At 37.4% G+C, this 26,823-nt stretch overlaps 1 protein-coding gene and 1 long non-coding RNA gene across 2 annotated transcripts in view; both read left to right on the top strand.

The window, feature by feature from the left end:
• The first annotated feature begins 1,361 nt into the window (after positions 1-1,361).
• LOC107601118 (uncharacterized) lies at positions 1,362-23,568 on the top strand. Its single transcript, XR_001610891.1, has 3 exons — positions 1,362-1,423; positions 10,666-10,671; positions 23,558-23,568. It is a non-coding gene; the product is annotated as an uncharacterized lncRNA (long non-coding RNA).
• Positions 23,569-24,986: 1,418 nt separating this feature from the next.
• Positions 24,987-26,823, top strand: part of LOC107601117 (glypican-3-like) — a 72,597-nt gene continuing 70,760 nt past the window's right edge. Inside the window, exon 1 of the mRNA XM_016293148.1 lies at positions 24,987-25,059. The gene's annotated coding sequence lies outside the window, so the exon portion shown is untranslated. The remainder of the gene's footprint in view (positions 25,060-26,823) is intronic.

Below are 26,823 nucleotides of genomic sequence, written 5' to 3'. Positions count from 1 at the left end.
TAACTTTGTGTGCAGAAACAGATAGAAGTTGAAGTTGTTATTCACTGAAAATCTTACTCACTGCTTCAGGTTTGTCCAATCTAGGGGTCGACCGATATGTGGTTTTCAGGGCCGATGCCAATACCAATTATTATTGATCAAGTAGACCGATAACCGATATTTTGTACCGATATGTATGTCTGGTGTAAAAATGAAAATGTATGTCAAAATTAAGAATAACAAGGGCTCTGACAAAAACTTTCTTTAAATGCTTTAAAAAAAAATTATTGGCAAAACGGTTTTGAAAATGAACGATAACCATAAAAATGCTTAATATCTGTGTGGATAATCTGCCAGGCTGATAATCGGTCGACCCCCAGTCCAATCATAATATGCTGAAGCACAAATAAGATTTGAAAGGTACCACAGAGGGTGAGATTTTTTGACAGCTTGCCTGCATTCATTTTATGGAATGATATGAGGGTTCACTATTCCTTGAACATCTCCAGATGTGTTTGAATGTGTTGGGTTGGTTCCCCAGCGGCCCTCTGGTCTCTCACATTCATGTACTGCTACATGGTGAGAAGTCAAAGGAAGGTCAGGAGCAGTGGCGGCTCGTGGGTTTTAAAATAGAGGTGGCACACTAATTGTATTGGTCTGGGATCCCTGCCGATTATTATTATTTGCTTAACTACTTTAAAATGGCTTTTTGGTTGCTTTTAGTCAGAAAACATAAAGAAAACGACATACATACAGCAAAATAATATAATTGCACTTACCTGGACTATCACTTGAAGCAAACATCCAACCCTTCTTAAAAGTCTGTGTTAAAAGAGAGCTGCCTGTTGCATCATTTAATTAAGCCGACTGCTGTAGCTTATATCCAGTTTAGGCTGGTTTCCCTAAATTTGTATATATACTGTTTGAATGACAGTTTGGTAAATCTGTTGGCGATCAAATATTCAGTATCGCTACTCATAAGTACTTGGTACATTATCAGTGCAGCAGGAGACGTTCAAACTAATATCATGTAATTTGCGTCTCTGTGATGATTGGTTGATATGAGAAGGGAGGCTAGCCTCCCTTGCGAGGTTTCTTTTCTCAACACTCCTCAGCGCTGAAAGTGAACACTCGATGCTGATTGGCTAATTTTTTTTTACCAACGGAGGCACAAGAGCTCCGTGCTCCCCCAGCCTCCCCCTCCCCTTCTCTATCATTAGCGGTTGCAATTACATCAGCAGATTCGGCACATTCGCGATAGAAAAGGGGCGCTTTCACGTTATGGTATTACAACTGTGAAATTACAAACAAAAAATACACATTCTGAGACATGAACTAAAATGAATTGTGAATTTTATTAACATTAAATCATCCTCCTCCCATTTTCACCTCATAATTATGGGGAGGCTGTGCCTCCGCTGCCTCCCCCGACGAGCCGCCACTGGTCAGGAGTTCATGCAGTTTTAATTGATGAACCTACTTCATCCTGGATTCTTTCCCTCCTGCTTCTTCTCTTTCCCTGTGCGTGTCTAGCACGTTTAATTCTTTTTCACACTTTTCCTGTTCGTTTTGCACTTTTGCTGTTCTATTTTCAACACAATTTCTCTCTCCGTGGTACGTTACAGCTGTCACTGAATGTGAAGATGGAGTCCACAGCAAATGGACGCTTACTCTTTTAACCTGCGGGGTGAATAATTCAGAGCCACATGGTGATCAGAGAGATCCTCAAGCATTCAGCACTGCCATGACCTAGTCCTCTTCCTCAGACGCACCTCTCTCTCACAACCTCTTTCTTTGGTTTCCTCTTGCTTTCTTTTTTCTTTCCCTCTCTCATTTCTATTTTCTTGCCTGGCTCTCATTCTCACTCTCTCTGTCTCACGTTGAGAGGGGATCTGTTATGAGGCTGTTGCCATGTAGCCCCTAATATATTTCCACCTTGTCTCCTGTCCCTCCCCCCTCTCACCTGCTCTCTGATTGGCTGAGAGCGCTTTGGCGTCCTGTAGGTGTGAGGGAAAAGCTCCGTGCCCCACAGCGTCTCTGCTGTTTGAGTCAGCCGAGCTGCTCAGTCCATCCTGCTCCTGTGGTCTGTCCCCACCAGCCCCTCTCCATCTGTCACTGTACACACCTCTCACACCTCACACACACACATACACACCTGTGCCCTCAGAGGGCATGCACTGAGTGCGTCAATGTGTGTGTAGTAGTCTATGTTTGTGTCTGCTTTTAAACCCAGAGAGCAGGGGTTCCTAGGATTTGATTTCAGCTGAAAAAGTTTACTGATTAATTAAAAAAGTTAATTGTTTAGTTGTGCTGAGATTAATGATGTTCTAACCTTTAAATTAATATATAATCAGTTACTCTAATGACTTATTCTGTATAGATGATTAAAGTGTAATATAAGACATTTTGTTACAAATAATTAGAATTTAATTTAATGTTTTTTAAATTAATAATTAATGTAATGAAGAATAAATAAATAATAATATATAATATAACTTGGCTATATACACTACCATTTATTTTAAGTCTAAGATTAGTATGGTCTTGCTTTATAAGGAAATTAATGTTTTTAGTCAGCAATGAATTGCATTAAGGTTATCAGAACTTTAAAACATTGTTATAAAAAAAGTTTTAAATAAATGCGGTTCTGTTGAATTTTCTATTCATCAAAGAATCCTGAAAAATATTTTTGCAAACTGTTTTCAACCGTGATAAGAAGAAATGTTTCTTGAGCAGTAAATCAGCATATTAGAATGATTTCTGAAGGATCATGTGACCCTGAAGACTGGAGTAATGATGATGAAAATCAATGCAGCTTTGGCATCACAGGAATAAATTAAATCTTAAAATATATTTAAATAGAAAACAGCGAACATAAATGGAATTTAAATGGTGAGCATAATAGACGTTTTTGAAAAACATTATAAAAAAAAAATACATCAAAAATTTAAAAAGCTTTTGATATTTTTTGTGCAGTATACATAAACCATGTATTCTCATGTGTCATCTGAGGCTCAGACTAATAGTTAGTTGGGACTTGACCACTAGTGCAATATTCCCAGTGTGACTCATTTCTCAGTCATGTCTTTTTCTTCTCCCTCCATCATTGTTTCATCTCTTCTCTCTCTATCCACTCTACTCATCTGCGTCTTTGCCTAATTGGCTGTTGTTTGTACAGCAAAACAGCGGTTGAGAGCCTTTGTGTGTCTGCCTGTGTCCTTTGCTGGCATCTTCTGAGTGTTTTAATGACCTGATTGCTGGGCTGTGTGTGTGTGAGTGGAGATGAGTGTTGGGAGATGTTCAACCCATGGTCAAGTAAATAGTTGGCTGGTGTTTGTCATCCTCATTAAGGACAGAGGCAGTACCACAGGCAATATAATCAAAGCTCATTATGAGGTATCCATACAGCTGTCTGCTTGTCCGGAGCACATTTTTGATTTTAAAGGGATAGTTCACACCCCCAAAAAAGTGTCATAAATGTTCATACCACAAGTGCACTGTATTCCAGGTATACTGATACAATATGACAGACCTATATAGTATAGTGGATGAGTCATACACTGTAAAAAAAAATTAATAAAAAGAATAATTATTACAGTAAAAACAAAAAAAAACAGAAGCTGTGGTTGCCAGAACGTTACTGTAAATTTCGGATAGCAACATTTTAGGTTTTATGGATTGAACTTAAACTTAAAGTAAAACTTTTTTATTTCATTAACTGATATAATATTAATATACCTAACAAGTAATGACACAAATACAGAACACAATCATGATAACATACATGACATGAAAATAATGCAATAGACATTCATTTATCAGCAACATAAAACTCAGATTTACCTAACTAATAAGAAAACACGAGAAAGAAAGTCTTTTGTTTTTCAAATTATAATATATTTATTTATTTATTTACGGTGTATGGACTACTTTCAAAATACCCTTATGGTACTTTTTATTGGCATTTGTGGAGCTTGACAACAGTGATCACCATATATTTTGGTTGTGTAAAGGAAAAGCAGCATCAACATTCTGCAAAATGTCTCTCTCTGAGTTCCATGGAGTAAAGAAAGTCATACGGGTTTGGATGATGAGTAAATGTAACGTGAGCACAAGATGACAGTATTTGTGATGGATCACCAGCGCTCATCTCATGGAGAATGACTGCTCTCATATCTCTTAACTTCTCCAGTCTCTCTGTATGGGGCTCTGGGACTGTCTGTAACTTTTCAAAATTTAAAGATGTGTCAGATGGGGTTTGATGGAGTGTTAAGAGAGAGTGTATGTTAGTTGTTATAGTACACTGAGCGGCACTCCTCACTGAGCATATACTGTTAATGAGAAATGCCTCATAGCCAACACAAGAGAAGACTGTCTTGCGTTGCATTAATTGGACCTGAAGAACATTATCTCCTGTTGAAAATGTGAGGAATATTCCAGTAAGAACTGGTCTGATGTTGTTTTAATCTAAATTTGAGCTGAATCTCTTGGGTTTTAGTCATAATCCCAGTTGAGCGTGATATTTCTACAGCATTGAGATGTTTTCTTTGGACATCAAGATCAAAGGAACGGAGCTTGAGAGGAGAGGAGCATCAGTGATGTTCTGATCTGTTCCGTCTGTCCAAGGGTTTCTGTTTTCCTCTGCTCTGTTGCTATAACTTCAGGCTCGGTTCTGACTGAACACAGTGCCGGCACACATTATCTCACTGTACGTGTCTCTGAACCTCCTTGTGCTTTGGATCCTTGCTGTCTTTGAGAGATGGCTTTCTTAATGTCTTTCTTCCTTCCCCTGTCTCTTGTTTCCCACCAGCTGCACCTGTTTCTTTTTTTGTGTATTCTCTCTCTCTCTCTCTCTCAAGCTAAATCTCTGAGAGCTTCGTATCTCTCTGTTACATGACTACATTCCTGCTCTCAGCTGGGTTGAGTGCTTAGTTTCACATCCTCAACGTTAAATCAATATTGATTGAATCAATACCACCTCTTTTTCAATTACGTTCTAAACACAGTAATATTAATTTCATTTGCATAATCTGTATTGCTTAAATGTTATTGAATAATGTAGTTTTAAGAAATAATTTACTGAAAATTAGCTGGAAAACACAATTTTAATTGCACTAACTAACACTAAAGCTGAAACCACATATTTTCAGAGTAAATAGTGCATTCAGTGAAGAAATTAACTCTTTTATTTTTTTAATGAATTTATTTATGTATTGCACCCTGGCTGCTAGGGCTGTGTATCACCAGCAATGTCACAATACTAAACGTATCACGATACAGAGGCCACGATACGATACATATCACGATACAGGACTGCACTGAATTTCACCTCAGCAGAATTGAGTAAAACAGCTGTTTATTAAACACTTTACACTATAGTGCCATTTCTAACTATTGGCAGAGCAGGCAGTTGACCTCTGCATTATGAAGGGCCTCCATAACTGTACCACAGTACAATAGCCTATAGGTAATGGCATATGTTTTATATTTACATTGGGCACTCCCCACCAGGTACAATATTCTGATTGTTTGCATCTTGTTTTTAAGCCCATAAATAATAATGTACTCGTTCTAATAAATTTATATTGTAATGTACTTATTCTAATATTAAAAAATCATATTTACATTGCTGGTAGGTTATCATTGCACAAATTACCGAACTCTCTATGTTTAAAAAATAAAAATTCGAAGAGTTCTAAACTAATGCGCTGTCTTCTGTATCTAACGCACACACACGCTGTCACTCACACAGATCACGTTGCGGCCGCACTCAGACATTCAGGAACAAACTTTTTAGCGCTGCCCCGCAGTTTTATCAACTAAATAGCTTAATTGCTCAAGAGCTACATTATCTTTCTCAACAAGGAGCTGGTAACATCATTGTTTCTACAGGAATTAAAGCCACAAATTCACTGGTAATAGAGAAACGCGGCAAAACGGTGGTAATTCATACATACACAGCCTCTCTCTCTCGCTCTCATAAATGAACACTTGATGAATTACACATTTCTGAGAATAGACTTGAAGTGGAGAAACTGCAAGCTTACCAGTGTTTTCAGAAAGCAAGCGCGTTTATCCACAGTGGAGAGAGAGCGCGTGCACATGGTTGCCAGGTTGACAAAGATAAGTAACACACTTAGCAGATATTTCCGTATCGCGCAAGTGGAAAGCTCTGTTTCGGGGATTATGTCTCTTTATATCAGGCAACCCAGTTGTGTTCCTCTGCGGCCAGATTAAACCTTGTTGTAGCCTTGCCTATATATTATGCGCTATTCATAATTTTTTAGAAACCTCACACTTTTCTACTCCATTTTAAACGTTGTTCTTGTATTTAAATCAAGCACGGTCCACTGCTGCACATGTGCCACAATATGATGCAATAAAATGTCCCTGTATCGTTACTCGTATCGTCAAATCTCTGTGACGATACATCGTCGTATCGAACACAGCACTACATGGCTGCAGTTATTAGATAAAAAAAACTTCTGAATATTCTGAAATATTCTTACAATTTACACTAACTGTTTTCTAATGAAATATATTATATGTATCATAATGTAGGCTAATTTATTCCTGTGATGCAAAGCTAAATTTTCAGCAGCCATTATTCCAGTTTTAATGAGTCACATGATGCTTCAGAAAGCATTCTAATATGATGATTTGTTGCTCAAGAAGCATGTTGAAAACGGCTTAATATTTTTGTGGAAACGATGTACAGTGTACTTTGATAGATTTAAAAATTCAGCTGTTGATAAGAAGGAGCAGAACGCAGGGAAAAAAATAGACATGACTCTTAAGAAAGAGTATGAAATGGCCATGAATGTCTAAACTGACTGTTTTTCACATTAAAAAAAGCTGTAATGCTGCTGATATTATATTAAGAAATGTATGAAATTACCTATTCAATATTGGTTTATCCGTGTGCATACAGAGGCCACAATTCAGCTCAGTTTTAGTTCAGTCAGAATATTTAATTTTGAAATCCGTTTTGATTCAACACTAAATTACTGACATCTTGCTATCTGGGTCATGTGCTTACTCGTGTTTCTTCTTCTTCTTCTCTCTGCACCCATCCCTATCAAGGTCTCATTCCATATGTGTGAATCTTTATGTATAATGCACAGTATACACATTTGTATATATGCAAATCCATTTGTGCATTCTGGTTTTGACTCTGATTGACCTTGTGAATGTTATTTTGAAAGGAAGCATAAGCAAGAAAAACATTTGTGCGTTCGGATGTCTTTGAATTAGTGTGTCCCAGCCGAGTGCCAAGATGCCATGGTCCTGCTGTGACCAAGGACATCGGGCTCAGTGACAGTCGCACACAACTTATGCAGAAGGGCAAAAGAATACTTGGATGTATCCTCGGATTTAGAGGATGACTCAACTCTCAGCGCCGCCTTACGCTGTGATATAGAGCCAGACGGCTGCTGCTGCTGCTGCTTAGACAGATGCAAATACAGTGAGCATCTCAAATTAGTCTTGCAGTGCCAGAGCAAACAAACAGGTGCTGCTGGGCCTGTTTACTGTGTGTGGTACATTTGTGGGTTTGTTTTTGTGAGTGGATGAACCTGACAGTAACTTTTGCCTTCATGTGTGTGTACTGTATGTGTGTGTGTTTTCTGTCTGTCGGCTTGAGGCTGCTCCAGCCCGTCTAATTAACCTACCTCAGACAGATCTGCACTCAAACAGGTGGCAAAATCAGGGAGGCCTGACTGACTGGATCAAAGCCAGCCAACATAATAACAAAAGCCTTTCTGCCATCCTCTCAGTGTCTTACGTAACATTATATTCCTCACATCTATTCACACCCCACAAACTACATTACCGAGCTTTGCCATAGCAAAACGTCAGCTGTAATAACACCCTCCAAGTGCCTCCGAAACATAATTGGTACCAAAATGTAGTGTGTTGAAGGCAGTATTGATTTGTTGATCTGCTGTTTTTCTCCTAAGTGTGAAACTGGAACAGCAAACATGGGAATGTGTTTGGTTCCATGCTGGGTTTGATATCTCACTGGCCTCATTAGAGCTCATTTGGACAGGTGGGGAAAATGCAGCGGACCTCTTGGATCTCTGTTGGGAGATATTGCTAAGACTGCCTGTGTATGTCATTAGAGAGCAATTAAATCTTTGATGCATAATATTTGCAGTTTGGACTGCTATGCTTTTTACTAATACTTTTACTGATACTTTTCATTTCGATTCAACATGTGGCAGGGAGCTTGTAATTTCCTTCACAAACTACACTGATATTTTTTGGAATTTTAGGACTGGCTGAATGGCTTTGTCCACTCCTCTTGCATTTTTCTTTTACAAATATGTGACAGCATGCATTGGAGGCATTGTTGGGAGTTTTCATGTTTGACCGTTTGGCAGACGTGTAGTACACAGTGTTGGCTGAAATTGTGCATCTGTAACAATAGTGCGGTATAATGTGTTCTGTCAGCTGTTCTATCTTACAGAGATGGTCTTCATTTCTCTTTTCAACCAGAGACAAATGTCCTGCCAGGCTCTACTGGAGGTTGTCATCAGAATTTCAGATATCATAAATTACGCCCATATCAGGTCCTCACTTTCCTAAAACCTCAGCTGTCCTGTTCCTCTCCCCTTCTACTTAAAGGGATAGTTCACCCAAAAATTCTGTCATCATTTACTCACCTTTCACTTGTTCCAAACCTGTACGAGTTTCTTTTTTCTGCTGAACACAAAAGAAGATATTTTGAAGAATGTTGGTGACCAAACAGTAGACGGTAGCCATTGACTTTCATAGTATTAGTCAGTAGCCAAGTGTTTGGTTACCAACATTCTTCAAAATATCTTCTTTTGTCTTCAACAGCCGAAATAAATTCATACCGGTTTGGAACAACTTGTGTGAGTAAATGATGACAGAAATATCCCTTTAAAGTCAACATGAAACAGCATTCACAACCCATTTTACTTCTGTAGTGTTGCATATTTATGAATATTATATGGCAGGACAGACCTGCAGTTGTGCAAAAGCACAATATTTTTCCAGGATTCTTTTATTAATATAAGGTTCCAAAGAATAGTATTTATATGAAATGTCATTTTTTTGTAATATTATAAATGCATATAAACTATTAATTTCTTAAAAAGAAGCAATACAACTAAACGATAAAAGTAAATAGTGTCCATTTAGATTTCATGTTAAATTTCGTCAGAAAACAATACTTTTTTAGAGATCTTTACCAGGGTTATGTTTTTAACCCAACCAGTTATATGCAAGACATTTTTCATATTTGTGAACAACAACGCATCCACCTTGCCGCAGACCCTTTGTCACTTGCAAACTGTATTGGGTCTGCTCTACAGCTCTTCAGAAAAGAGCCTCCAGGCACTTCAAACACATTTTCACAGTATTGGCCCCCTGTGTCCAGCAGCGCCATCTCCCCTTGCCAAATGCAGTGCCTCAGAGATCCCCCCTGAGACAGCATTCGGTGAGGGAAGCCTGTTAGCTTAGCCTGGTGATGGCCTGCCTCTTGCTCAGCCTCGCTCTGTCTTTGGGATTCCCCTATAGGAGGTTAATGGCCCATTGTGACAGGCTGCAATTCTTGAGTGTGTTAGAGCGTGTTAGTGTCAGTGGCGGATGTGTAGCCAGGGCTGTAGGCATAGATAGCACGGCATGCATGAGAGCGCATCCGTAGACAGAGCTGGAATAGTCTCCCGCTGGGTGCTGAACTTTTGTTTCCTCGACTCACTCGCAGCAGCGATCGTGTGTTGCTCAGGGCTCAGATGTAGGGCTTTTAGGTGGCACGAGTTTATACCGAGGGCCTGTCACTCACAAGGTTTGATGCCTTTAGCTGTGTCACCTGCCCCTGTGTCCTTGGGGTCTTCAGTTTCACTTCACTGATATCTGCCATGTTGGTGATGTTATGAAGACAGCAAGAGACAGAGCTGATTGTCAGTGTGCAATGATGTTTACTCTGTGATTCCCTCCCTCTCCTTCACACACACACACACATCTCTGTGGGAGGAGGGTGTTTGTTTGCTAGTGGTTTACTTGTCAAATGATTCAGCACCATGGACAGCTCCAGTGATCCTAAACATAGATTTGTCTATGTGGCCTTCAGTCATGCACATTTTTATCAATATTGAAACACATTACCATGATCAGTTTTGAAGTTAGCATTTTTAAAGTATAAAATTTTTGTCACACTTTATTTTTAATGTCCTTATTTTATCTGTATCGCATACCTTGTCAGTGTCGTGCGCTTTGCTTGGCCATTTGTTTTGATAAACAGGAAAGTGTGTCCAGCTGAATTCAATTTGAGTTTTGTTAAATGAATAAAAAAAGAGCTTAGTTTACCGCGGAAGCGGTTGCGGCTGTGTGTGTGTGTGTGTATATATATATATATATATATATATAAGTATTTATAGAGTTTTAGCTTTTAATTTTAATTACTTTTTCTTATTTGTAAGTCGCTTTGGATAAAAGCGTCTGCTAAATGACTAAAAGTAAAAGTAAAGTTAAGTAAAGGTCCACTTCTCATTATTAACAAACCATTAACTTTGAAATTTGCTGCTTTTTAATAGTTAGTAAAGTAGTTGTTAAATTTAGGTATTGGGTAGGATTAGGGATTTAGAATATGGTCATGCAGAATAATGTGCTTTATAAGTACTAATAAACAGCCAATATGTTAATAATAGGCATGCTAATAAGCAACTAGTTAATCGTGAGAATTGGTCCCTATACTAAAGTGTTACCTACATTTTTTATTTTACATTTTTATTTACATTTTATTATTTTCAGTTTAAGTTTAGTTTAATTTTTGTTAGTTTTCCCTCTGATATTGTTAGTTTTAGTTTAATTTGAATTTTTCTAGAGTGTCAGTTTGTTGTTTTTCGTTTTCTTTTAGCATTTTAGGGCTGCAAAGTTAATGTGCTAAACGGTAACATTTGAAAGACATTTAATGTGGTTGTGAGGCTGTTAATCTAGTGTTACTTCTCTTCTTTTTTTTTTTCATTTGTAAAAAAAAAATTGTTTATTGCAGGCAGGATGTAAAGGTTTCATGTTGTGTAATTTACAATGTACATACAATGATGGCACCCTGTTAATCTAGTTTTCCTTCTCTTTTTTTTTTTTTTCATTTGTAAAAAAAAAATTGTTTATTGCAGGCAGGATGTAAAGGTTTCATGTTGTGTAATTTACAATGTACATACAATGATGGCACCATTCCTGAAAGTTCTAGAAGACATGGTGTTTCATAAAGCAAAAATTAATGCAAGGCCATGGCTTATTGCTTTTAGAAGATAATATAAATATGGAAAATATACCAAGATACTATAAATATATGTATTTATTTATTCAAATTTGTTATTCATAATTGTTACACTTTATTTCAATAGCCCTCTTAAAAAATTCTACTCACTATAAGTAATTTTGCATCTACATTAGAATTTTAGTAGACTGCTGGTGTTAATAATAAGCTGACATGTACTTGCAAAGTTGCTTATAGTCAGTAGAATGTCTGTTGGGGGGCCATCAAAATAAAGTTAGCAGATGTTTAGCATCTTCTAATTATCTACTAATAATCTAATAACTGGTACAGTTACTTATACTTAGCGGAATATCTAAATTGAAACCTCCAAGTAATATAATTAGTTTTCCTAAATTAGGGGTGTCTAGTTCAGCTCCTGGAGGGCCACTATTTTGTACAGTTTAGCTTCAACCCCAAATGAACACACCTGAACCAACATAATCAAGGTCTTCAGAATTACCTGAATCTTCCACATAGTTTGGACAAGTAAAACTCAGCAGGTCTTTGGCTCTCCAGGACCAGGACTGGACACCCCTGTCCTAAATGTATGCAGCTTGTGGTAACCAAGCTACATAGCAGCTTTTCGCATTAATATAAAGTATGAGATCACAGTTGCTCTGAACATGTGTCATCCAATCAGGATTCAAAGTCAAACCTGGAAGGTTGGCTCAAACATATATTTATTTTGAGTTATTTCAGTACTTCAACATACAAAATGGAAATGAAATAATATATATATATATATATTTAATGTATTTATATATGTATATGTGTGTGGCTGTACATACACACATGTAGTTGTTCTTTGGTGTTATGTTAGAATCATTATTATACTCATACCTTTTGTTCTTTTCATATTTTTGAATTGTTTTTAGCTTTATTTTTTTGTTTTCATTTAAATGTTTTAGTTTTGAACATTTGTCATTTTTATTTTATTTATTTAATTTTCTTAAATGTGTATATATATATATATATAAAGTATTTATAGAGTTTTAGCTTTTAATTTTAATTACTTTTTCTTATTTGTAAGTCGCTTTGGATAAAAGCGTCTGCTAAATGACTAAAAGTAAAAGTAAAGTTAAGTAAAGGTCCACTTCTCATTATTAACAAACCATTAACTTTGAAATTTGCTGCTTTTTAATAGTTAGTAAAGTAGTTGTTAAATTTAGGTATTGGGTAGGATTAGGGATTTAGAATATGGTCATGCAGAATAATGTGCTTTATAAGTACTAATAAACAGCCAATATGTTAATAATAGGCATGCTAATAAGCAACTAGTTAATCGTGAGAATTGGTCCCTATACTAAAGTGTTACCTACATTTTTTATTTTACATTTTTATTTACATTTTATTATTTTCAGTTTAAGTTTAGTTTAATTTTTGTTAGTTTTCCCTCTGATATTGTTAGTTTTAGTTTAATTTGAATTTTTCTAGAGTGTCAGTTTGTTGTTTTTCGTTTTCTTTTAGCATTTTAGGGCTGCAAAGTTAATGTTCTAAACGGTAACATTTGAAAGACATTTAATGTGGTTGTGAGGCTGTTAATCTAGTGTTACTTCTCTTCTTTTTTTTTTTCATTTGTAAAAAAAAAATTGTTTATTGCAGGCAGGATGTAAAGGTTTCATGTTGTGTAATTTACAATGTACATACAATGATGGCACCATTCCTGAAAGTTCTAGAAGACATGGTGTTTCATAAAGCAAAAATTAATGCAAGGCCATGGCTTATTGCTTTTAGAAGATAATATAAATATGGAAAATATACCAAGATACTATAAATATATGTATTTATTTATTCAAATTTGTTATTCATAATTGTTACACTTTATTTCAATAGCCCTCTTAAAAAATTCTACTCACTATAAGTAATTTTGCATCTACATTAGAATTTTAGTAGACTGCTGGTGTTAATAATAAGCTGACATGTACTTGCAAAGTTGCTTATAGTCAGTAGAATGTCTGTTGGGGGGCCATCAAAATAAAGTTAGCAGATGTTTAGCATCTTCTAATTATCTACTAATAATCTAATAACTGGTACAGTTACTTATACTTAGCGGAATATCTAAATTGAAACCTCCAAGTAATATAATTAGTTTTCCTAAATTAGGGGTGTCTAGTTCAGCTCCTGGAGGGCCACTATTTTGTACAGTTTAGCTTCAACCCCAAATGAACACACCTGAACCAACATAATCAAGGTCTTCAGAATTACCTGAATCTTCCACATAGTTTGGACAAGTAAAACTCAGCAGGTCTTTGGCTCTCCAGGACCAGGACTGGACACCCCTGTCCTAAATGTATGCAGCTTGTGGTAACCAAGCTACATAGCAGCTTTTCGCATTAATATAAAGTATGAGATCACAGTTGCTCTGAACATGTGTCATCCAATCAGGATTCAAAGTCAAACCTGGAAGGTTGGCTCAAACATATATTTTTATAATGCACTGCTTCTTACTTGCTATGTTTTAAAGTCAAATTGAGGTTGTTTATTTTGTGTTCAGTGGAAATCTACTACACCTCTGGCTTCCCCCTACTCGTTCTCCTGTGTCTCAGACTCTTCATTTAATGTATTTAATCTTTGAACACACTCTCTTAACCTTCTCCTAACCTCTTTAAATGATTAAAGTTCACGCGTTCCTCTGCCTCTCCCTCGTTTCCTTTTCTCCCTGTCTTTACATTGATTTCTTATATTCCTCCCAACACCTCTCTCACCCCCACTGCTTCAGCATCATCAATGAATTCATATATACTTCACTCTCTCTTTTCTCGTTTCATCTCTCTATTCCACCTCCTGAGCTTTTAATGTCAGAGATGTATTCATCTTGACACAAACTGTTGCCTGGCATGATAAATATTTTATTAGCCATCTCTTTTTTTCAAAGGGGAAATACAAAGAGGAAGGGATGGTGAAGATTTTTCCTAGTTTTGTTTCTTGGCTCCCTTGTTTTTTTTCTGTTAGACTCTTCCTATAGGGGGCGCTAAATCCCTCATGCTCATCCTAATCAGCTGTTGCCCCATGTAAAAGATAAATGTTCCAGTGACGACTTTAATAGTCACTTGTTTTATTGGTGAGACTGACTGATTCTAGCAAAATGACTGTAATTAGAAACCACAGACAGTCATTATATTCATAGCAATGTTCTTTCTTTTATGGTATAAAAACTAGCATATTATCATTGAGGCCTCTTGTAATGATACACCAGACAGGTTAATGTCTTAACAGTGGTGAAGGATAATGATAATGTGGCTCTGGGTGAGAACAGAATCAATAGACGGAGCATTAAGTCAGTGTGAGAGCTCTACAATAACCCACTGGACCTGTGGGTGGACAGACACTCACTGTATATTTAGCCATAACTGATGAGTGTATTTCCTGTTTGGTAATACTCAGTTGGCCTCATGGGTCATATGTGTGTGCGGTTTCTGACACTCCTTGGCAGAGCCATTGGGTCATGACTGTGGTTCATGCACAAATGGGTCAGACTGAGATACAAGCTGGGTGTGAGTTCAGGGGCTACATTCTGTTCAGCTGAAAGCCGCAAAAACAGCGGATGAGGCTGTCTTTATTAAAGGGATAGTTCACCCAAAAATTCAAATTCTGTCATCAACTACACACACCATCATGGTGTTCCAAACTCATAAAACCTTTGTTCATCTTTGCGTACAAAAAGTATTCTCATAGCTTCATAAAATTACGATGGAGCCACTGATGTCACATGGACTATTTTAATGATGTCCTTAGTACCTTTCTGGGCCTTGAACATGTCAGTTGGGTTGCTGGGTCAGAAAGCTCTTTTGATATCCTCAAAAATATCTTAATTTGTGTTCTGAAGGTGAACGGAAGATCCTTCTTTCAATATTTACTTAAAAAAGTATCATGGTTTTACCATTGTATGTCTATATATTGTGATATTGCAGCAATATTTTTGATCCTACTATAGAGATCATTTATACATTCAAAAATTCATTCTAAAAGAGACAGTACACCTAAAAATTCAACTTCTGTTATCATTTGCCCTGATGCCACTCCAGAACCTGTGTTATATTGTTTTGGAACCCACTAAAAATTACAATAATATACTGGACAAAAACAGCTTTTCAAAATGTCTTATTTTGCACACTGAATAATTTGCCAGACCACAGAGGTTTATCAAAAATAGGAATTATTACTTTTTGATTAGCATAGTAAAAAAGTGCCAAGTACATGAATTAAAACCAGACCAGTGAGCAGAGTTAGATGTTACCACATTAAACTTTTGATTACCTGACTATCATATATAATAGTGTACCATAATATTACCATGATGGTCTTTTACACTCTTTGGAGTTTCATGTATATATGTTAGAGTCATTGGATACCATCACTTGTAGTGCATGTTGAGGTTGGATAAGGACTCAATGCATTTTTTTGTTATTGTTGTAAAGAATGACGACATCTAACATTACCACTCCATCAGCAGCAGGTAAACAGGTTTGTTCAGCTGGTCTGAAGGACGCGGCAGCGGTCAGAATGATGACATCATTTACCTCCTCCGTACAGTATCATATGGTGTGGTAATGTAGGTGCACAGAGGCACGGTGTGCATTTAAGAGCAGACCCAGGCACATTACCCTCCCCCCAAAGTCTGGGATGAAAATCAGCGGTGGACTGTGGGTTTGTGAGGCAGGAGTCTCTGAGGGATCAGTTTGGGAGTGTGTGTTTGTGTGTGTGTGTGTGTGTGTTGGGAGGTCAAGGACGGTGCGTCTTTCCCAAAAAGACTCATGGCTGTATTCGATCAAAAGGGTGCTTCTACTAAATACTGAGCAAAGGGTCTGAATACTTAGGACCATGTGATATTTCAGTTTTTCTTTTTTAATAAATCTGCAAAAATGTCAACAATTCTGTGTTTTTCTGTCAATATGGGGTGCTGTGTGTACATTAATGAGGAAAAAAAAATTAACTTAAATGATTTTAGCAAATGGCTGCAATATAACAAAGAGTGAAAAATTTAAGGGGGTCTGAATACTTTCCGTACCCACTGTATATGGATTTTCTAACATAGTAAACTTGCTCGGTAGCTCACCCGGTAAAGACACGCAGAGGCAAGTTAAAACGGCATGGTTTCTCCAGTAAATGCATTTTTTATATACATCTCTAAGACTACTCACCGGGCATTTCATTTATGTTCATCTCACTGAAAAAAAATGAATCTGTAAAATAACAGAAAAGTACTGGCAGATTATTACGCAGGACATTATCCATTTATTTTACAAACATTGCTGTTAACTCTAAAACAGAATGCAATGCAGTGTAAAATTCTAAATACTGGTGAAAAATAAATACAGAAAAATGCCTTCAAATTATACAGTACATTGTGCCCTATTGTTTTTTTTGTGGATAATTGTGTAGTGTGCAGTGTGTTTTTAACAACACTTTTTCCCTATTAAAGTGTCACAAAGCAGGGTTGGGTGAAGTTCCATTCACACCAAGAATGATAAATGTAACAAAAAAATCATTCAACATTTAAAAGAGTAGCAGAGTCCACACCACAACTGTAACAATAACAGCACCGAGAAACAATATTATTGGAATCACTTTCAGAATGATTTTTTGCAGCTAATGAATGATAGAAACACACAGCCAATCAGAATTCACCTGACTTTAAAGAGCTTGAGCATTTAAAGCAACAGACAACAACTGCGTCATGGATGTATAGTTAACATTGCAGTTAACTTGACAGTTATTGTTCTTGGTGTGAGTTGGCCTTAAAGTCCAATGGATTCTGATCGGCTGTCAATATTTTTATAGTTCATAAGCTGGAAAAAAATTATGTTGAAAACAATTCCAACAATATCATTCCTCTGTGTTCTCATAGACTTAGAATGATTATTTAAAACATTATAATGGTTCTTATAGTTATCATCCCTGGTGTGAATAGGCCTGTAGTCATTAGCTTTATAACCTCTGTCAGCATGTGCCTTGCACCACCACATTTGTTTTTCCTTTCAGGAAATAATTTCTCTTAAGAAGGATTGGTCTGTGAACAAAGGTAGGGGAAATAAGGTAAAAATGGGAGTTATGAGACCTGAAACGTAGTGCGTGTCTAAGAGAATAGGATGATGCAAATGAACAGACATAAGAAGAAAGGAATGAAAAGCAATTGTAAGAGAGGGAGAGGGAGGAGCGCGGCATTCGCGTCAGCCTTTGATCAGAGTGGCACCTGATGCGGCGGAGGCTCCGGGGTGCTTCTGCACGAAGCACATCAAGGACAGAGCTAACAAACCAGAGACAAAAACAAACCAACTAACAGAGAGGTCCGTCGTCGAGCAGACACCGCAGCGGTGGGTGGCACGCCTCTCTTATCTCTTTCCTCTGCACAAACACACTTGCAGTGACAGCAAAAGCAGAAGATCAGCTCTGAAAAGCTTTGAGTTCAGTTTAAAGAGGAAATGTTTACATTTATAGCTTTTCCTAGAATTTTCCCCAGGCCTGGCTGCTGATATCACTGCTGAAAGACCTGCAGATGTTCATGAAGTCTATGCTGGTGGATTCACTGGTCCATTAGAACACTGATTTTAGAACAAATCATTATGTGAGTCGATTATTATTATATATTATTATCGATTATATGCGTATTATTAAGATATTGGCTGTTTATTAGTGATGTAAAGCACATTTTCTGCATGACCAGCTTCTATATCCCTAATCCAATACTTAAACTTAACAACTACCTTACTAACTATTAATAAGCATTAAATTAGGAGTTTATTGAGGCAAAAGTTGTAGTTAATGGTTTGTTAATAGTGAAAACTGGACCTTAAAATAAAGTGTGATCAAAATTTTAATAAAACATAATATATAATAATTTTAATGAAATAATTTAAATAATATATATAAAGATATTAATAACTATAAAATAATATAATGATTAAATTAAATGATTTTATAACTTTTTCAGCCAAAAGAAGTGAATTCATATTAATATTATAATTAATGTGTTTCTTTATTGTAAATGCTTATATTTAGTTTCTGACTTTGTTTTAATGTGCTGAACTATGACAATAAAACAAGGAATGTATGAAATTACTATAATCACATTTAAAAACCATAACCAAAATTAAAATCAAACAACTGCTAAAATGTTTTGGGTCGGTAAGTTTTCTTTATTTCAAGTTTTTAACATTGTAAATCTCCGTTGCTCATCAAGGCAGCATTTATTTGATTAAACAATAATATTGTGAAATATTACTGCAATTTAAAATAGCTATTTTATGTTTGAATCTACGTTTGTGTAACACAATCCTTCAAAAAGCCATCTAATATTTGGTGCTTAAGGAACATTTCTTATCATCAGTGTTGAAAACAGCTGTTGCTGCTTCATTTTTTGTGGAAATCGTGATACATTTTTTCAGGGTTCTTTGATGAACAGAAAGTTCTAAATTTCAATTTAATGCATCCGTGCTGAATAAAAATGTTAGGGACCACATAATGACAGAAATGAGTCACATCTCGTCATTATCAGCCATTATCTAACCCGTCTACATCATTCTTAACCAGATTTGCAATTCACAGCCCTGCAGACTTTTTGTTTTCCTAAACAGGGATATCCATTCCCACCGAGCAGGTAACCTTTGACAGTTTTTGGGAGTTACAGAAATGAGATTCTCCCCTCAGTGTCAGACAGGATGAAGGGGAAATAAGTGTAAACTCTTCCGCAGCATCTTCTGTAAATAGCCGAGACTCACAGGGAGAACATATCATTTATTTGTCGCATGAGGTGAAAATTGTGCTTTGCTTCCACAGGCCCATCAGCATAAACCTTGAAAATGTACCACATGGTTTGGCTAAAGGGTTTGTGGAGGAATGACCTTTAGAAAAGATAAACGACACATTGCGAACAGCTGACTGAATCTGTAGGATTAGACATGCTGATTACAAGGATACAAATACAGAAGAATATGCTGATGATGTGAAGATTGAGGCCAAGGAGGTCTAACATTGTTCCCCCATCTACGCTAAAACGCCTCACTGCTAGCAATCTCGCTCTTTAACAGTGAGTTATAACTCCTTGTGAGATCTTATATCAGATCCTGATAATCACAGCCCGCAGCCTTTTCCAGCGCCGCTATCTAGCCAAAAAAAGACACGGTTTGATCCCAGCTCCGCCACTGAGCTCCTGTAAAGTTAATTGAAGTAGAAAAAAGTGAGCCTCTTGATCTACTGCCACACCTGCAGCCGAGTCTGTGTGCTTCACATTTAGGTCTGTCAAAGACGAGTTTACTGATACGGATCTCACCTGTCTGGACATCATTACCCAGTGCTGCTCCACAGAGCAGAACTAACGTCTGGCCTGGCTGATGGTCAGACTCCCGCTGCGCTGGGTGAGCGAGCGGTGAATCAGAGCTGATATAGCAACACTGATCCATAGATCTCAGCACAGTGTCCTGAGACAAAATGAGGCACAAGCTGCTCCGTATATCTAACCTTTACCGTAAGGCAGTTTTAGAGTTTGCTGAAGCGATCATATTTCAGTTGATCTATCTGCAGTTTAGAGATTAATGGATGCCTCGGAAAGAAATCTGATTAGATTGTGGAAAGCGGTGGGAATTGATTGCCACATGTGTTTGCGGTGTCTCTTGAAGCCGTGCCAAAGCCGAGCGGCGGGGGTGTGAGCTGCACACACAACAGAGGAAGTTCCCAAACCAGTCATTTAGACTATTGTGTTGCTTTTTCAGTTGCTCGCGACTGCGGGGGGGCCCCTCACGGCGTTCAATCACGATCACGGAAACAGAGTATTAGCTGCTCGAATGTTGATTATTGATTCATGTGCACAGTGAACCAAAAACAAGACACATGCTGACTTACATGATGGAGAGGTGGTGTAAAGACACCTCAGGAGCCTTTGCCAGTCCAGCTGCTTTACTTTGATGTGAAGGACAGTTTTTAGCTTAAAGCTTCATTCTGGAGAAGTAGAATGAGTTCCCTCTCATTTATGTCACTCATTGTTTGGTTAAAATCTTCAGAGGTACACCTGCTGTAGCTCACCGGATTTATGCTTTCTAAATGACAAGAACTGCACACATGCAATATTTGTTATTGCATTTTTTTGTATATAAAAGGGAATTTAAAAAGTAATAAACATCCTTTGAGAATATGCTGAAAAAGTACAGATACTTCTAAAAACACTTTGAAAGGGGCAATAAACTCCATAATACCCAACTAATCAAATTCAAAAGGAATATTTTTCCATGCTGTACATTTTAATAATTCTAAATTAACCTTAAATTCACTTTTTTCTCTTTATTTTAATATTGATCTTTCATATACTGTGCATTGCAATGATTTTAAATTTATTCTAAATTCACTTGGTAGAATATCATTTCTTTTCTTTTTTTCTTTTTACAAAATATATTTTATTATAATTTGTATTATAATTACAAAGAAAAAAAAAGAATTATCCTTGTATAATATTATAACTTTTAGAATGCTACCTTTTTATTGTTTTAATTTTTAAAAAATATTTATTTCGTTATTGTATTGCTTTAATTTCATTATTTTTTCTTGAAGTACCAACTGGTGCTCTTTGGAGGCATCATTCGTGATTTTTTTTTTGTTCCTAAAAAAAACCTAAATATATTCCTAAATATATATTTAGGTTCCAAGCACCAAAGGTGCTTAAGCACCTATTGTATCCGTTTTCCTCTTCTTCTTCTGCCTCTGCTTCTGCTTCTGCTTTCTTCGCTCTGGAAGTCTATGGCAGCACGTAGAGCCACTTGGGGAATATTATGAAATTTGGCATATTTAACTCAAACTCTCTAGCACCACCAATAGACTAAATTTGCACTCCTATTTCTGCTAATAAATTTTGAACTGTAAGATCTAGAAGCACAATTCTTTTCCTCTCTTTTTTTCCTAGTTTTCCTTTGATTCTGAGTTGAATGCATACCAAAAGTAGCAAATTTTAGCAATTTTGCGGTTTGTCATCTTCAGATCATCTTCAGACAATGCTAGCAAAAAGTTAAAAAAAAAAGAAATAAAAAAATTTCCGACAGACCAAACCGTTCTCGTAAAGTGCTGACCAAACTTGATGCATGTTTTACCAAGCATGACCTGAGGGCACATGAGTAGTTTTGGCGCAGTGCCACCTACTGGTCAAAAGATATAAAAATGACATAATTCTGCTTAGAACTTCTGACCAATTTGGCCAAAAATTAAAAATTGGTCTCGCTAGATTCAGAACAGCATGCCGAATCGAACAATGCCTAATTTTCTTATAGAAAATAAGAGCTGTATCAAAAAATGTTTTTAAAGACATCTCTTTGTCTTTGAGATCTCATCAGTCCGAACTGATTGCACTATATTATATGTATAATCGTTTTCTTAAATTCATTTTAAACCTAAAATCAATTTTTTTTTTTTTTTATAATTTTCAAAGTTTTTTAATTCCTTGTTTTATTGTTGTGATTATTGTTTTTATTTTATTTTATGTAAAGCACTTTGAATTACCATTGTGTATGAAATGTGCTATACAAATAAACTTGCCTTGCCTTGCCTTGCCTTGCCTAGGCCTGATTACTGCCAGACCTGTTGAATCAAGAAATCACTTAAATAGAACCTGTCTGACAAAGTGAAGCATGCTTAAAGAGCAACACATCAGGGCGCCGCAGCATAAATGGCTGCCCACTGCTCCGGGGGTGTGTTCACGGTGTGTGTGTGTGTTCACTGCTGTGTGTGTGCACTTTGGATGGGTTAAATGCAGAGCACTAATTCCAAGTATGGGTCACCATACTTGGCCACATGTCACTTTAGCTCTTCATTTGACCTCTGTTGTGCTTGGCCCCCTAATTGCTGCTTGCAGCTATATTCATATTTATATCCACGTACATCCACATTAGACAGCTGTAACATGAATTATTGCACCAATACAAATGCCTGTGCATGACATCAACATTTGTGGGCGGGACCCATCTCTTGTCTCACAGGCCTAGTATGTCACTGTTTACTTGACATGAAACAATCTGTACAAAAACTCCCTAATTGAATTCAAGAGTGTATTATACCACACCAAACATCTTTAATATGGAGATTATAGGGATAAAAGTTCAATTTATTGTCCATCAGAATGAGACTGATAAGCTTTTAGTCATTTGAAGGTATTATAATTCCCTGTGTAAAGAGTTCAGACTGAGAGATTCATCTGAGGGCGTCTGGTACTCCTTTTAACACATTTAAAGTACAGATGACCCCAAAGTGTCTCTCCCAGTCTCTGTGCACCGCTCACTCTCTTCTCTTTCCTCTCACCATCTATCACTCCCTCGCTTACGCTCGCATCTGGAACAAGAACTTCAAACCACATCTCTATCCCCCCACTGCTCCGCTTTAAAATTCAACCCCTCGCTCGTCTATCCACTTTAAAACCTCACTTCAAAAAGGAGCAAATTTTTCCCCTTCATTATCAGTGAAGTATTCTTATTGGGGTTCATAATTAATATGCATTCAGCGGCCAATATTTGTGTAAATGTCTGAATCAGACTGTGAAGGAATTGAGCAGGGAGAATAATTGGACAGAGGGAGTGATGTTTAGCAGGAAGAATGATGGGAAAGAGTATGGGAGAGGTGTGGAGTGACAGTGCTCTGTTTATTTGGAGCCACAGGTCATGTGTGGAGAGACGTTGCAGTGTGTTGGAAGGGAGTCTTGATTATGAGCGGATGCTTGTTCCAGCATGTCTGTTATTGCTTCCTCTTTCAGTCATTCTCGTATTCATTTATCATCCTTTGAGTTTTACTCTATTAAAACATGTGGAATGCTCTGTAACAGAGGGACGAGCGTCTGAGAGACATGTGCTGTGTACGGTGTGTGCGTTTCATTCAGAGCTCTCAAATGGTTTTGTGTGGGATTGTAGACCATTAACAGTGACCCTCAAATTGAGAGATCTGTGTTTGTAACTCCAAGGTCTTGAAGAGCTTTAGCTGCAAGGTCTCTCGTCACAGTGGTGACTTCGGTGGATTTTTGCGTGGACGTGTTTCATGTGTCTGGTTTGCTGCCATCACTTGACTTCAGCAGCCTTTGATAGGAGCTTGAAATCCAGTGTTGTGCTAGTTACTAAGAAATAGTAACTAGTTACAGTTACTAGTTACTTCATTCAAAAAGTAACTCAATTACTTTGTTGATTACTTACACCAAAAAGTAATGCATTTTTAGTTGCTTTTTTAAAGAACGTTCTTTAATGTTCCCATTAATGCCATTTTATGCGTTATGGTCTATACAGACACAAAACTGACTTAAATAGAAAGTAATTTTTAAACACTATTTTGTTTAAGTCAGACCAGCACAAACTGAATATATCACAAGGATTTCTGAAATAAATAACAAAACAAGCTGAATAATATATTCAGAATCAAAAACTAAAGTGGCTTCTGCATCATAAAAGCTGTTGTGTTGAGCCCTTAAAAATGTTCCTTTCACAGCTTAAGTATGAAAACTATCAACAATGTACAACATAACACAAAACATTTTGAAATAAATAAATGAAAGCAATCTGAATTATTCAGAATCAATTTCGAGAAACTCGGCACCAAAAAACTGCTATTAATGACAACCATGAATTATATGCATTAAAAAAAAAAGAAATCTATGAGCAATATTCAACCTAACCACAAAATAAGAGTTGCATTTCACCAACTTATGTAAAGTAAGCTGTGTGTATTCAAAGTGCAAAATCTGCTGTTGTATACTGTATGTCCATAAAAATGTAAAAACAAACAAACAAACAAAAAAAAACAGCCTTTTTCCTAGCAATACAACGTAATGCATTTTATAATGCATAAAATTAGTGTTGTAGGATATAACAGAAATGTCACTGTGGCTACTAAACTAACCATTATTTTTAACAAACAAATATTATTTGTTTTTGAATATTCTTTATCCAAGTAGTTGGAAAAAGTTTTTCGTCCCATTTGCTGTGTGCCGCCTGAACATGTTATCATGCTACCGAGCTGCCTGAAAGCCGGCGACTCCACAGTAGAGACAGGCTGCATGTTTTCAACAACATACCGTGCAATAGCTTTGTTGATCTGTCCCTGACCCTGGCTAACAGTCCGGTTAAAATCTAGTCGCTGTTGTTTGGCTGGAGGGGCTTGACTCACTTCGAGTGTGTCCACCGACACCGGGTTAGCTTCTAGCTTCGTCGAGGCATGTACTTTCTGGAGGTGCTTCGACAGATTGGAGTTGCTGTTTATCGCAGTAGATAGGACCTTCGAACCAGAAAGACACAGCTTACATTTGACTAAAAGGTTTTTGTCTTTATGCTCAACTAAAGTGAAATAATGAGCATATTTCCACTTTGAGAAACTTGTCTTGCTCTCGCCTTGACTCGCTATGACTGCCGCACATACTTGAATAAACGGAAACACGCCCACAGTGCGTCTTCGTGTTTACAGTGGTTGGCATCCACCAATCCTACAATGCGTCGCTGCTGTAAACAGGTTAGGCTGTAGGCTACACTTCAGCCAAAATTAATTAATTAAAAAAAGTAACGGACAACGCACCATATGGTAACGGTAACGGAGTTAATTTATTTAAAAAGTAATGCGTTACAGTATTAGTTACTGTCAAAAGTAACTGCGTTACAGTAACGCGTTACTAGTAACGCGTTACTGCCCAACACTCAGGCTGTGAGTGTCTCTCTCCACATGAACTGGCACGTTCTCTGAGCGCTTCATTCACCTGCTCTCCTCTCCTCCTCCAGATCACAGACCGCCCATTTCTCCACTCGCCTACATATGTCCCATCACCTCTCTCTTACACATCAGCTTGCATACATGTGAGTGAATCTCTTGGTTTTGGGTCATATTTAGCCTCAAAATCACAAAAGTATATATTTTACAGAAAGAAAATGCAATATTTTTCACTAACTGTCCTGGTCTGTCTGTCTGTCTGTCTGTCTGTCTGTCTATCTATCTATCTATCTATCTATCTATCTATCTATCTATCTATCTATCTATCTATCTATCTGTCTATCTATCTATTGTCTGTCTGTCTGTCTGTCTGTCTGTCATCAGATTTGAGATTTTCATAATAACTTGTTTTATTAATAATAAAATACATAAAAGTAATTATTTTAATAAGTAATTAAATAATAATAATACATATTTTGATTTAGTTTAAAAATGCCTCCTCATTTTGAATGGGTTTGATGCTTCTGTTGCCTATTTATGATTTGTTGCATTGTGACGTAATTGCGACATAATATTTTATTTAAATTAATTGTGACCTAGAGTGAAACATAACCTGGATATTTCACCTGTATGTATAAAGGCAGTGCTGTCTTATCTTCACTGGCTCACAGTGACATTCTGAGATCCAGAAATCAATGCAGTCCATACCGAGACTTAGATTAAGTGGAGCCAGGTTTTTGTATAAAGCAAAAATTTGTGTGTGTGGACCTATGGGACTAGCCATCTACTGTTAAAGAGCTTAGCAGCTGCAATCCAGCACAGAGGTTGTGGTTTTTTTCAACTTTGCCCCCTGTAAAGTCACAGAACAGGAAATCAATGTGATCCATTTAAAAAAGAAGTCACTGTGGTCACTCTGTCTGTGTTCCTGGCGCCAAATGCTGCATCCACTGATCCTTTAAAAAAAAAAGAAATAAACAATGAGGACTTATGGTCAGAACAGATTTAAAAGAAAAATTAAGAAATGAAGTTGATATCACATGCATGTGCACATGCTACAATATATGTCCCACTTTGATTCTCTCATAATAAGATCTAGGAGCAAAGAAGGAGAGCAGTTCCTGTTCTTTGGTTAATCATCTGTGTCTTCCCAGAAGTGCATTTGTCAATGAGTGAGAGAGGTCTCTCAGGCAATGGAGATGGGTGAGGAGTGGAGAGAGAGGCAGTGGAGAGTGAGTGTGTTGGTAACCCAATGCCGTCCAGCCCGTGGCCGGAGCGATACTATCGGGACCTTACCAGAAATCCTTCTCCTCACTTACGGGAAATATTATCCTCCTCTTACCACTCCACCATTGCACTTTTACAGCTTCCCGCATGCTACTTCATCACCCCCTGGCATTCAGACCCTGACCACCCATTTGAAACCTCTTCGCAGGTGTGGCGCTCGAGTTACGCGGGCACTCTGAGTTATCGCATGCTCCCTTATCCTTCGTACGGCAAACAAACTCGGCCCTAATCAATGGAGCCGTTCTGAATGCACATAACTTACGGCTGATGTATGAAGCGCGCCTCACGTCTGGCAGATAGAGACTTTATTAGCGTTGATGGTTCCAGGCTCCGTGGCGGTCTGGCGGGGGAGGGGCCAGGTGGCACTGCTTTCCCCCCCATCACTCTCCCCAGCGGCTAGAGGTGACACTTCATCAGGGAAATTGATTGGGCTCGTTGCATGGCTAATTTATTGATGATCTGCGCCTGGCGGGGATAATGAGTGTATGGGCCTCTGATGGATGTCCGAGCGGCGCTTCTGAGCAGCTTGAATTACCGCAGCGGCCCTGCATATGTCAGAACACGCAACTGGTTTAGAGCGAGCACTCGCTGGATTGATGTATTGATTAAAGTCTAATCTAAATTAA

The sequence above is a fragment of the Sinocyclocheilus grahami genome, unplaced genomic scaffold (genome assembly GCF_001515645.1).
Source record: "Sinocyclocheilus grahami isolate Dianchi unplaced genomic scaffold, SAMN03320097.WGS_v1.1 scaffold299.1, whole genome shotgun sequence".
In the NCBI taxonomy this organism is placed as follows: Eukaryota; Metazoa; Chordata; class Actinopteri; order Cypriniformes; family Cyprinidae; genus Sinocyclocheilus; species Sinocyclocheilus grahami.
The sequence above is the reverse complement of the archived record's forward strand: the minus strand, read 5'-3'. Positions and strand labels throughout refer to the sequence as shown.